Consider the following 13044-nt stretch of genomic DNA (forward strand, 5'->3'; position numbering starts at 1 on the left):
CTGTCAAAGGCTTAGTAATGCAGACTAAATAGGACCTAGATGGAAGTCCTGCAAAACTAATTAAACTAACCGAGTGTAGTTCTTCAATTCTCGCTTGTCGTTCTGCTAGAACTAGCTCGAGCTGTAAGTCTCTCAGTAGCAATACGAAGTATGGGCAGTGTCATACTTATGGAAGGAACATATCACTTATAAACTTATGATATCAGCTAGGCTGGGACTGACTATACGCTAGCGAGCCTAGAGAGTTTAATATTTACGGCATGGAATGAGAAAATGGTTCAGTCTTTGATAGATACGAAAGCGTAAAGGCCTTAGCTAGCGGCTCTCTCTTTCTCTCTCTTTCGCTCTGTCTCTCTTCCACCATCCCTCTTCTGGGGCGAGTGCGATTCCTAGGACAGGGGAAGAAGGAGAGAGAGAGGAAGCAACCGAGAGTGGGGCAAGAGCCCCCTTTCACCGCCTTTCCCAAGCTCGAAGCTATTAAGGAAGGCTAGGACGGCTATTTTTAGAAACGCAACCAAAGGGGGGGGGGAATGGGGTTGGGGGTATGCGAGGAAGACGGCTACAACTCGGAAGCCAAGCTTTTCCCATGGCCTCACCCTCCTTTCCATATAACTCTTCTCTCTCTTCTCCAGATTCGTCTCCCGTCTCTTCCTCGCTCCCATCCTCTCTTTCAATACGTTTTCAGACTAGGGGAAAACTCGGGCCCCAAAAGCGAGGGTTCCCCGTACGACTTGGACTCGCTCGAGCCTCGACGACGTAATGGTACGGAAGAGAAGGCGCTGAACATGGTTGGCTCGGACGCACGCGCTCTGAGGACAAATCTTAAAAACGCTTTTTCCTATTCCTATAGTGATTTCTCCCTCTATTTTCCCGGGCCAAGGCTTAACCTTTCTTTTTTTTATGATTTTTACCAGTTAAAATAATAATGTATTTATATATTTAACATAATACCCTTGGAAGAAATTTTACGAGGGCGATCGTAAAGCCTGGTTTCGTCACCTTGATTTTTGTTTATTTTGAGTGCAAAGTTACACAGCATAGGGTCGTGTTGTTTTTAGAGGAGTTGGAGGCGTGGTTTCTTTAGTTTTCTTTGCAGGGGTCGGTCTGGGGTCAAGGTCAGGGACTCAGTAAGAATGCGCGGACTACAATAAATTCAGGAATACGTAGAATAGTAGAGGGGAAGTTTGACCCAAGCGTCGACGTGGTATTACTAATTTATTCAATCACTTCTTGAATTATCTGTGTGTGAGAGAGAGAGGGAGAGAGGGAGAGAGAGAGAGAGAGAGAGAGGGAGGGAGGGAGAGAGAGAGGGAGAGAGAGAGAGAGAGAGAGAGAGGGATTTCCTGTGTCGTTTTTTTTTTTAATAAAACAAAAAGAACCTAATCAATCAGTGATATAGAACAACTCAAAACTGTCTTTATTAATCGATAAGTTAAAGTACTTATAACATCTACCAGATTAAACGATAACCGTTTAAAAATAATGAATAAATATTCCTAGACCCCAGGCAATTTCCCTAATCTCGAATGTTATATACATTTGTATACAAAGGCAGCAAGCAAACTTGGCACCGAGTGCTCTTGAAATACATAAATAGGTTAGATATTTTTGTATAATCTTTATACCTTACTCCTCTATCGCCTAGGTAACGCTTTTTCCTTTCACTTTCTATTAAAGGATGCGTACGACAAGTAAATCAAAAATCAACGGGGGGACAATATAATAGCCAAAATTCTATTAATAGCAACCAGAAGTTTTCAATGGCATTAAAGAGACTTGAATATTAACGCCGAGCGTTGACGCGTTTACAAAGATAATCTCAATCGGAGTTGACAGTAGATAGAAAGGTATTCGTTACAAATAACCAAGGCCTAAGTTAAGCCTTTCATCGCATTGTATTCTCCGGATTGAGTCGATTCGCGCCGCGCGGAGTAGACACACTCCCTGAAGACAAAGAGGTGGATTCACACCCGAGAATTATCCAGAGATTTCAAGCTGACGCGCAGTGAATTTTGCCAGTGTGTATCGGACTTGAATCTTGCCATCGGCTTTCGATATTACACGGGGAAACCCGGGCCTTATGCTATTTAATCCGGGCTTTCCTATTGGTCGGCGGAGTAATTGGTAGATCACGTTGAAATCGTGCGAGGTCCTCTGCTTTGCTCTGACTACACTAGCAATTGGGGTATCATCTCTTGAGAGAGAAATCCATTCAGCGACTTTGAGCCCAATTATATGAAAGTGCAATTTTTTTAAACTATAAGTGAACTAAAAAGTGATTGGCTGATTTTGAAATTGATAAAATTTGCGCAAACATATCTCCTGTAGAACTGTTCTAACAGATGAATTCATGAACTTGGGTGTTCAAGGTGAAAACATCACGCAAGGGGCCCATTTCCCAAATTTATGATTTTTAACCCAAACATAATTAGGTATATTATTGAATAATATAACAATAATTTTCAAACTCCTGGGAGCTTTTTTATAACTTGCCCTATAGCCTACTTAATTATTATTAGCTCTGTTCTATATTAAACACGTCCGAGTTCACACTCCCACCCGAAGACTTGTCAACAACAAAAAAAAATCGGTTAACAGAAAACACTGTCTTCTAAGAAATGTTAAACTGATTGAAAAATGAGCTTTTAAATTTGGGAGTTTGGGTTTTTTTAGGGAAGAGGGGCGTCTATCTTTAGAGCTCGTGCCAGGAGACGAAATTGTCGGTGTTGATAGTCATACCATAAGCAAATAATCATCCATAAGTATCCATCATTAGGTCTTTGATGGAACGTCACTACAGAAATCGAGGCAAGGTCATACTAAGAGTACACTAAAGGGAAGGCTACGTATGACACTACACTCCGAAATGCAAGAGACATACAGCTCGACCTAGTTCTAGTAGAACGACAAGCGAGAATTGAAGTCCTACACTCGGTGGTTAATTTTGCAGCACTTCCATCTAGCTCCTATTTAGTCTGCATTAATAAGCATTTAACAGCGCCTCACCAGGCGTCGCTTTACCTCGAATCTATGACCTACCTCACTCACTTCATGACAAGCTCCAGTTTCTAAGTTACCAGTGTCAAACTTATGGAACAAATCTTATTAACTTATGTCATACCTATACTTGACACACGACTATAATAAGCCATAGAGTTTGGTGACATTTTTGTCCGTAATTGGGAACACTGCCAAGAAGGAATTTTAAAACTAAAATGAATAAAAGAAAATTAACGCGACTGGTAACAAGGATAATAGTGTCACTAAGGTCTGATAGCCTTTGTTTATAGTGTAAAGTGAGATTAGATTTAATATACTTAAGTGTGTAGGGTGGGGACGAAGGTATTTTTAAAGAAGAGAATTCTATTTTTTCATCCCATGCAACTACTGGGGGAGATATTCATCTTTTGTATTAAAACTGACGAGTGGAACACTTCACTAAATCTCTCCTAGATGTTTTAAAATAACACTCGGGGACTCTGAACTGCAAATGATATACCCCTCACCACTGTAACTACGGGCGTTTTTGCGTAATGATTCTTGGCGCGAAAATAGAGAGTCCCAGCCGAGCCGCCAACAAATAAAACTTCAAATGTCTAAAACGAGACAGAATAGCATTTTTGTTTATAAGTTTGTGAAAAAAATAGAGAAATTTTCTTAAAATAACGCGTGTAATTACAATCTTTAAATATTGTGGGAGGAATAAACAGTGTGTGATTTATTTTGTTGTTACATTAGACTCCTCCATTATCTTCGGCACGAGATCTGACTCATCGTTATTTCGTTCCTTACTTTCCTCTAGGAGGTAATCTTACTGCCAGAAAAGACCCTACGATGTAACAATTGGGGAAAGAGACGGGGGTAAAACTCTGCCTTCCATCTCGCTTTTTGGCGCCTGCGCTGTAGTGTCTTTGTATCACGAGAGTGCATGCGCAGAGACGGATGGCAACGCCCCCTTTTTACGTCGAAATCATTGTGTCCTCATATATCCCATGCATGTTAATCTCTACGCGGGTTATGTGGGCCTGGCTATTGAGAACTTACTTTCTGTGAGGCACCTCATAATTCTGATAGCATCTTTCTAACTGTCGTTTCATTGGTTGATTCCTAGGCAATGCGCAAGGTGCAATGTGCAGCAAGATAGATTATTAATTAGTCTCATCTCTTCCCTTAAAAATTCCGTCTAGAAACGTTGAGTGAAAATAGATGTACGCTCACAATAATTCCAGTTAACTGTATGCATTCCTTTACTACCCATAACTTCTAACGTGCTCGTAACTATTTTTACTACATATTCAACCCAATTTCCAATTGGTCAGCCTTACTGTTGACCAGATCTTAGCTCCAGGAAAGTTTAAATAAATAAATTTCAAACGGCCGGCGACAAAAATATTTTTCTCAGTAGATATTTGTCTAAAAATTAAATAATATTTCCTGTTTTTTTCTTAAAAAAAAAAAAAAAAGTCTTCTCACGCAAAAATCAAAGATTTTTAAATATAAATATCAACCGGATATTTTCCTTTTCCCAGACAATGGATTAAAAAAATATTATCCAAAAATTAATAATACTCTTTCTTGTTTTTTCATTGCATCAACAACTCAATCTTAGATATAATGATAAAAAAAAATTCAGTATTTTTCTCTCAGAGTACAGATTGAAAGAATGAAATCATTAACGAGAAGGGGGGATCGAAATAAACCTTGTAATCACCCCCCCCCCCTAATATTCTATCACTTAAATCAAACTAAACACATCTGGAGAGAATTCTGCAATAAATCGTAGGAAAAGAACAGTACTGTATATATTAAAAAAAACGAAATATACTTTACACCTATACAGCATCTCCCCTATCTTCAAAACTATATCGTATATATGGTTCTAACACTTCAGAATATACGCCTGTACATTATTGAACACCAATCGAAGTTTTTTTATAATATATATAAAAATATGATTGGTTTATAAGGGAACTCAAGGAGAGAACGATTACCTTGAAATTTGTATCTTGTATAGAGAAAGACAAAATCTTATATACAGGGTGTTTCTAACAGGTCTATCTGATGACCCCCTTTAATTTCATTAATTAAGAAAATGAAAGACAATTTTTTAAATTTAATTAATGGGTTATCATAACTTGAAAACGCCGTGACCCTTATTATAAAATTTCACAGAACAATATTGACTCGGATAAATTTCCCAAAGAACATCTCCCCTAATAAAACTTGAAAACGGTGGTCCTTCTGTCAAAATGGAGATAGAAGTTACAAAGAACATCCCCCTTAATTTCGGATAGACATAGTTCAGAGACACCCTGTATAACATTACCAATTTCTCTGTCTGCATTTTTTATTTAGGTATTCGAAAAAGTTCGAATTCAAGGTAAAACACAAGGAAATTTGGAATCGATTTTTGTATACAGATTTGTATAGATAGATATCTTTTCACTCTATGACGTATAACTAGAATATTGACCATAACGAAGACAATGAAACATTGCATACAATGTCGTAATGTCCGAGCTAGCCAGAAGAATCAATTTTTTTTTCATCTTGGCAAACTGCCATAAAAGCCTAAAAATAAAGCTACATAGTTTGACCATACGGACGGGTCAACGTTCCCATTATCGCCAAAGGTACATTACATACATAGACCATAAATGATTATTATCCTGTATTCTAGCTTAATAATTTATAACGCGATGACAGTTGTAGCAGCAAACCTAGGCCTAGAAAAAAATAAAGTAAACATGCAGTTTTCCCCATTCATATAAATAATTTCAGTTTCCCCACTTGTATTTTCAAGGTGTGCAAGAATCAATAGGTAACAGCAGAAGTATATAATACTCTCTTCGAGAGAAGTGTACCACAAAGCGGGGTAAGTGTAACGTCACTCTTCCCAACATCGGATCATTTAGAGCAAGGTTACTAAACCGAATCACATACACGATAAATAGTTCCCTCATCATTACTCTATTAGCATTTAAATATTTGGTAAGACGCGCTTGCGCATTTTTGTCCCACGCCAAGACGAAGTTTGTGGGATGATTGCTGGGGATTTAGTGCCAAACAACTTCAGAATTCACCTTACGGTGCGATGCCCATTTGTAGTTTGATGAGCGGGAAAGCAAACTAAAAGGGTGAGCTTGGGAAGAATGACGTTACATAACTAAAGCATTAAGAGGATACAGAGTGTCATCCTTCTTCTATTATCCCCTTCTGGTAACAGAGAGTGTAGAAACTTCTACGAAAACACGTGGTTTGAATATTTATTCCGTAAGTAAATCCTTAAGCCTAAATTGAAAAATTTAAAATCTCACGTGATTTTATCTCGCGCCATAAGTCTGCTAAGCCTAATCTTCAATTTTACAATGGATAGATGAAAATAGGCCAATATATTACTTGACAACTCGACAATATTTCGTTATATCTTTCTTACGATGCCTGTACAAATGAATTTTGCGTTCATTTCAAGGTTTCCTTGTCCATAAAAGCTCAGTCACGAAAATGACGAAGAAATAAATAAAAAATTGTCAATGTTCCGAGGCTAGGAACTAGGAAGGGGACTTAAAAAGAATAAAAAATCGTCAAAAAGGCAGACTGCCGAAAAATGGGTGGAGACGAGAACTCGACAAAAACGTCATTCCCGAAATAGAAAATGTCTTCTCATCATCTCATCCCAACATCCCTCCTCCTCCTAACACATCTCTTGATTCCCAATCCCTACAGCTTCTCATTCTCCGGATTCTCCGAACTCCTTTCCTCACTGGTTCTAGCGCTAACGAGTATAGTCACAAACAGTCATGGTTATAAGGATATTTTTAAACTATAGTCCTTAGGACCAGTGACCTCCTTGCGTCCGCAATATTAAACTGGTCCCCTGCCCATTATTTTACCTATTGATTCGCAATTAAAAAACTGGTCCAAGAAATTGAAAATAAAATTAAAAAACGGGGTTTGAACTATGAACCTGTGTTATATCCAGGACTGGTCACGTGACAAGGACGAGAGGAGGATTTATAAGTTAAATTTTATTAGAAACAATCATTCTGGTCACGTGACACCTTCCCCTTTAGTTTAACTCGCAATTAAAAAACTGGTCCAAGAAAATGTAAAAAGGGGGAGGGGGGTTTGAACTATGAACCTGTGTTATATCCAAGACTGGTCACGTGATAAAGACGAGAGGAGGATTTTATAAGTTAAATTTAGTTAGAAATAATCATTCTGGTCACGTGATAAGGAGGATACCAGCATTTTATCCGTTCAATTTATTAAGTTAGAAAAATCATTAAGTATTTATAAATGTTTGTCAATCTGCATGTTAAAACCAATGATTGTTTATGGTTTTACTTTACTAATTTATTTTTAATTCAAGATATCTTAATAGAGAAGTTTTAGTCAATGGATGCTCGGATTAATCTATCTTTAACTTCATAAAAAAAAAATAAATAAAAAATCTAATTCAGAGAAATCAAAGTCGATAAAGGTACAGATTTGAATGGAGAGTTCAAAGCTACCTTCCATCCTAAGCTGTCCTCAACTCTATAACCCTACATACACCAATTTCACGTGAAAATGCTGGTACGTAATTAAACGGGGGCGTGCAATTCCGCCGCCATGCAGAGAGTCGATCTCACCCCAATTCAGAAGAAACATCATTACATTTTCCACTGACTAAGTATAGTGGTATAATTCAATCGAATTCTATTGTACTTTCGAGACAAGATGAACTAAATGTACGTTTCTACGTTTGGAAACGTTGCGAGGGAATTCCCCTCTCTCTCCCCCCCTCCAGAGTAAGCTTATCCTTATTTGGGAAAAATTGTCCAATCAGAAAGCAGTTAGAAACACCTAGTAGCTTCCCAAATAGAAAAAATAAAACCTCCAACGCCTGGCTGCTAACTTGACTTAGCAAGCCAAGAGGGGGATTTTAAATGAGTTTTCTAGCGAAAGTCTATATCTTTTCACGTAACTTGACACTTCTGTCAAAGGCTTACGGAGTCCCGTAGCTTTGATTTGCCGCGGTCAAATGATATAGGCGATTGGAATATACGCTCAAAATATTTCCCATTCAAGAAACAAAACTACAATCATTGGCCCCGGGCTTCAATTTCATATTTTCCCGCGGTTTCTATCTACATCTCCCTCGAGAGACGCTGTGGTTGTTGGTATATGACACTACGATGACAACGATTTGCTCATGAACTACCAAAACCGTGGATACCATCATCCAGCCAAGATTAAAGGAGGCAGTTTTAAGCCATAGGGGATTTGTTATTTGGTTTAGAAAAATATTATTTTCGTCGAATATCTTAATATAAACGTAACCATAAGACGTAAAGAGAGATTTTGAAAATATTTCGTCAATCTAGCTGGAGTGAGTGGTTTGTAAAAATTATTTTTGAACGGTTTGGCTTCAATGTAAAACGCCCAGGGTCTTTTTATCATATGATGAATTAGTTTCAGAACGTGTTTTTAATTGGATCTCTCGGCTACTATCAAAAGTGAATAGAAGTGTGCAAGTTCAAAAATAGTCTTCTCTCTGTCTATTTCTACGTGATATACAGAGTGTTTATGAAAAGTATATGTCGGATATTAAGGGGAAATCATGTTCTTTAAGCGATTTTGAGTCGAAAATGTTCTTTGAAATTTTTCCGTCCGGGTCACCGTTCTCAAGTTATGATTTGAGTGTTTTATGGATGACCCGTTAGTTAAATTAGCATTTTCGATGAGTTTCTCGTGTTAATTTTAAGGGGTCATTCGTAAAACCCTCCAATCTTAACTCGAAAACAGTGTCACTTAGGGCAAAATGATTTAATAGAAGCTACAATTTCCCAAAGAACATCCCAAACAAAATGGTGATTTTCATGTCTGAGTTTCAAAAAATCATCCATAAAAATGTACAATTCCGATTTTGGAATGCAAGTATCGTCTTGAAACACCAAAAAGAGGAACATTTAATAGAAATTCTTAACATTTTTGCGTGACTGGATACTCACTCTTCAAGACCCATTCACACTATTTTCAACATTTCTTGTCCGGGTCCCCAAGCCAAACCTCATCAATATTTGAAATAAAGCTAACATGAACGTTTCACCGAAATATTTACATAAAAGCATAAGTTTATAAGATATGTTCCTTCCATAAGTTTGTCACTGGTAACTTAGAAACTGGAGCTTGTCATGAAGTGATTGAGGTAGGTCATAGATTCGAGGTAAAGCGAGGGAAGCCTGGTTTTTGGTGCTGCTGTCAAAGGCTTAGTACTACAGACTAAATAGGACCAGATGAACTGCAAAACTAACTAACCGAGTGTAGTACTTCAATTCTCACTTCCGTCGTTCTGCTACAATTATAGCTCGAGCCGTAAGTCTCTCAGTAGAATTACGAAGAATAGGTAGTGTCATACTTATGGAAGGAACATATCACTTATAAACTTATGATAAAAGTGTGAACGGGCCTTTAGAGAAGAGAAGACTCGGATATATATTTTTATGTATATAGCCTAAAGGTGGTAAAGCTTACTTATCGATCCTCAATGAGGGTCACAAATAAAAAAACGGGGCCAATATCAACCACGCCGATTTAATTACATATTTTCTATTTTGGGAAAGGCGCGTTACGTACAGTATAGGACGTTACAATACTGAGCAGCAGCTTTTTTAGCTTACGGTTGTGTGTGTTGTAACGGTATAAGCGCTAGTAGTCGCGTGGTGTGGAATTGTTATGTTAATTCGTTCCCGAGACCCCATTATCCATTATTCTGAATAGAAGGTCCAAACAGAGGCGGAACTAAGTACTGCAGTTCTCTAGCGGAATTAAAGGGAGCATCACCCTTATTATTTAAGTTTGAATTTTTGGTGGTGAATATTTTCCATACTTCGTCCAATGTTTTCATTACAGTCTGGGAAATAGCACACACTTCCTCTGGTCCAAAACCAGTTTATTAATTGCTTGGACTGGTATTTTAATTCAAGAAGGGAGGGTTACTGGTCCTTGGGACCAGTTTATTAATTGCAAATCTATAGGAGAACGAAGGCGAGGACCAGTCCTGAGACCAGTTTATTATTTAGAACACTAGGGGGTCAGTGGTCCCAAGGACTAGTTCGAAAAATATCCTTAATCCCCAGACTGGTTCAAACTTTTCAAGGGGGAGATATTGAGCTACGTCAGTTGTGGCGTCACTGGCTTAAGTTTGGAAATGGGCGGACATGTTTGGTTCCGATTTGTTCCTATTTGCAAATAGTTACACGTCACACTAAGGTTTCGGAGACAGTTCTGTTGGTTGTTATTGAACTACTCTCTTCAAGAGGTGATATTCCCTTTAAAGAAGGGCGTAGACAAGCCGGTCACCTTCTAGAGCATAAACTAAGAACCTATATAACACCTAAGAACATATGACTAGCCATGTTAAATTTGTACGAGTTGTCTTAGGTTGTTACACGCTTGCTAATATGACGGTAATTCAACAGGACACAATTCCGGGATCAACACTTTACAGTCCAATACAGATAATGTGCACTAAAGATACTAGAGAAAATCCCTCTCGCCCGTTTCTTAACCTGACTCTGCACATTATCAATTCTATCATTTAATGTTCTCAGGTCGTATATGGGTTCTGGATACAATACGCCTGCCACATCAGGAATGAATATATCAGAATAAAAGTCACTAAGAGCTCTCTTCAACATTCATAGTAAATGTAAACATTTATATTCCCGTGGTTTGCGTAATAGCAACTGTTAAACGCGGATTAATACGCAACGTTAAACCTCGCAAAGCAGCGCAAACTATTCTTGAACTTTAACTGCATAATCTTAATGCAAAGGCATTAAATTCGGAGTGTTTTGGTATAAAATCCAGGTATACGTTTAAAATTATGTAACGAATGCAAATGAATATCGTTGAGCACATTAATATGTTCGATAATACCTTCAAAACCAATAATATTGGAAAAATAAGGACGGGATTGGGGGGTGTGGAAAAATTAATTCCCCCCTCTCTCTCTAAAACTCAAATTTGTCAACGTTGCACACACAGAAAAAAAAGAAAAAAGAAACCTACGTGTTAGCTGGCAACTGTGATAAATTTTAGCGACGCGTGTTGAAATATGTAATAAAAATTCCGTGGTTTACTTTACAATCGAAATTAAATCCATCCAAGGATATCGATAAAGTATCAGCACCTAATCCTTTCGGCCCATTGATAGTTTCTACACGAGTAAGATTTAACTGCTGATACCCTTTTCTAAATCGTCTGGGAGGTTTATTTTTTATTATTTTTTTTTTAAAGATATATGAGCTCACGAACCTAACTTCGAAAGCAAACTGACCCCTTTTTTGGCTTTTCTCTCTCTTTTGGCTTTTTTAACAATTTTTCTTTCATACATATATATAAAAGTCTACATTGACCCTATAAGGCAGGCCAGCTAATATAATTTTCTTTCAATCTGATCGGGGTAAAAGATAGTTTAAGGTCGCTAGAATGATGGCGCAGCTGAAACTTTGCCCTTAATATATTAATGGTTCTTTCCAAAAAATTTTCCAAAAAAAGAAACCTAACTTAAGTCTTCTTTCTAACATTTCTTGAGCCTAACCAGGGACAGGCACTGCAAAATTAATTCTCTGGGCTCAGAAATCGATCTATGGTGACCTTCCCCTGGAAAGTAGTATTATATAAGCCAAGTGACCAATTACTAAACCAGGGACCAAGCCTAAATAATTAATTTAGTTGGTAAAACATTTTATTCGAAAGTTGAACTAACTGATAAAGATAAACACATACAGAGCCCGTCAGGGAAATTTTAAAAAATTGAATAAGACACGTTCTTTACTTTGTAACAACCATGGAAATGAACCAGCCCTTTTTGTCTCTTTAAAATGAGGCCAAGGATTTTTTCCAACTTTTCCCTATTGCAACTACTCGCTTAACTTTATAGACGACCCCCATAGATAAAAGGGAAAAAAAGGAAAGAAACGATCCATACTACAGCGACATCTACTCGCATCAGCGCGAAATAGGAACGTAATTTAAATAATTTAAGTTTTCTTATAAAATTGCAGACTAAATTTCTAAGAATTTTATATATTTTCAAGGTTTGTTTAATAGAAATCTATTGAAAGTTATCACGAGTTTGAAGTTCCGTAACCAAAAATAAAATTGATCTAAAATTGCGGGAATTTCACATCGTAAGGTGTCGCCATCTGTAAATCAGAATTACAAACTCGCATTCCCGGAATTTAAAAATTTTTCCGATAAAATCGTTTTAGAACTCTTCAAACTCCTCCCAACGATAAAAATGTAGTTAATTATACTCTCTAAGATAGACTGATAAAAATCTTTAAATATAAATGGGAAATTTTAATTTATATAAAAAAGAAATGAAAATGCTAGAAGCGTTTTAGAAATACCCTAGTATCAAGAAAAGGCGGCAAAGACCATAAAAATCCAATCAATATTTTGATCGCGTCTCGGAGTCAGGGATGCTCTGTAAGAACATCTTCTAGACTAGAAACTTATCAGACTTGCTAATCAGGGCCTAAAGGCTGAAGAATTACATATATTATTCATCGCTTGCCAACTTTTCTTAGTTTTTCGGGCTAATAATAACTATAATTACAAATTTACCCCCAAAGATTTGAACAGGAAATGTGTTTTCACGAAACCGAGGCTTAAGACGCGTTAAGCCTAAAAGGGGGAAATAACTAGATTAAAAGCAGTGGGAGATGGCGACAGTTTCTAAACCTTAAATCGGCTGCTTTTGAATGATAAACAAAGCTTTATTTACCTTGATGACCGTGTAAACATAGTCTAGCGTGGTAATAATTAGCGGCAAATGTCTCGAAATCCATCATCAAATAGCACTAACCTTGGCATTAATGGCCTGCTTTTTAAAACGCCGATTTAGTTTTTAAAATAACTGCCTATCAACATCACTTTGATGTTTTAAAAAAAACGTCCATGTAATTTTCTGATAAAGCTTCATTTCGCTCACAAAAAAATAAAAAGAAAACAGTAGATACGAAAGCCTAGGAAAGGAAGTTACTAGCG

General features: G+C 37.3%; 1 protein-coding gene across 4 annotated transcripts in view; it reads right to left on the minus strand.

Moving 5' to 3' along the window:
• Nucleotides 1-13044, minus strand: part of Pka-C1 (Protein kinase, cAMP-dependent, catalytic subunit 1) — a 128258-nt gene that overhangs the window by 20248 nt on the left and 94966 nt on the right. The gene's annotated exons all lie outside the window — the stretch shown is intronic.

This window comes from Phalangium opilio, unplaced genomic scaffold (genome assembly GCF_054372755.1).
Source record: "Phalangium opilio isolate 3A_F unplaced genomic scaffold, DU_Popi_V2 ptg000540l_1, whole genome shotgun sequence".
NCBI classification, from domain to species: Eukaryota; Metazoa; Arthropoda; class Arachnida; order Opiliones; family Phalangiidae; genus Phalangium; species Phalangium opilio.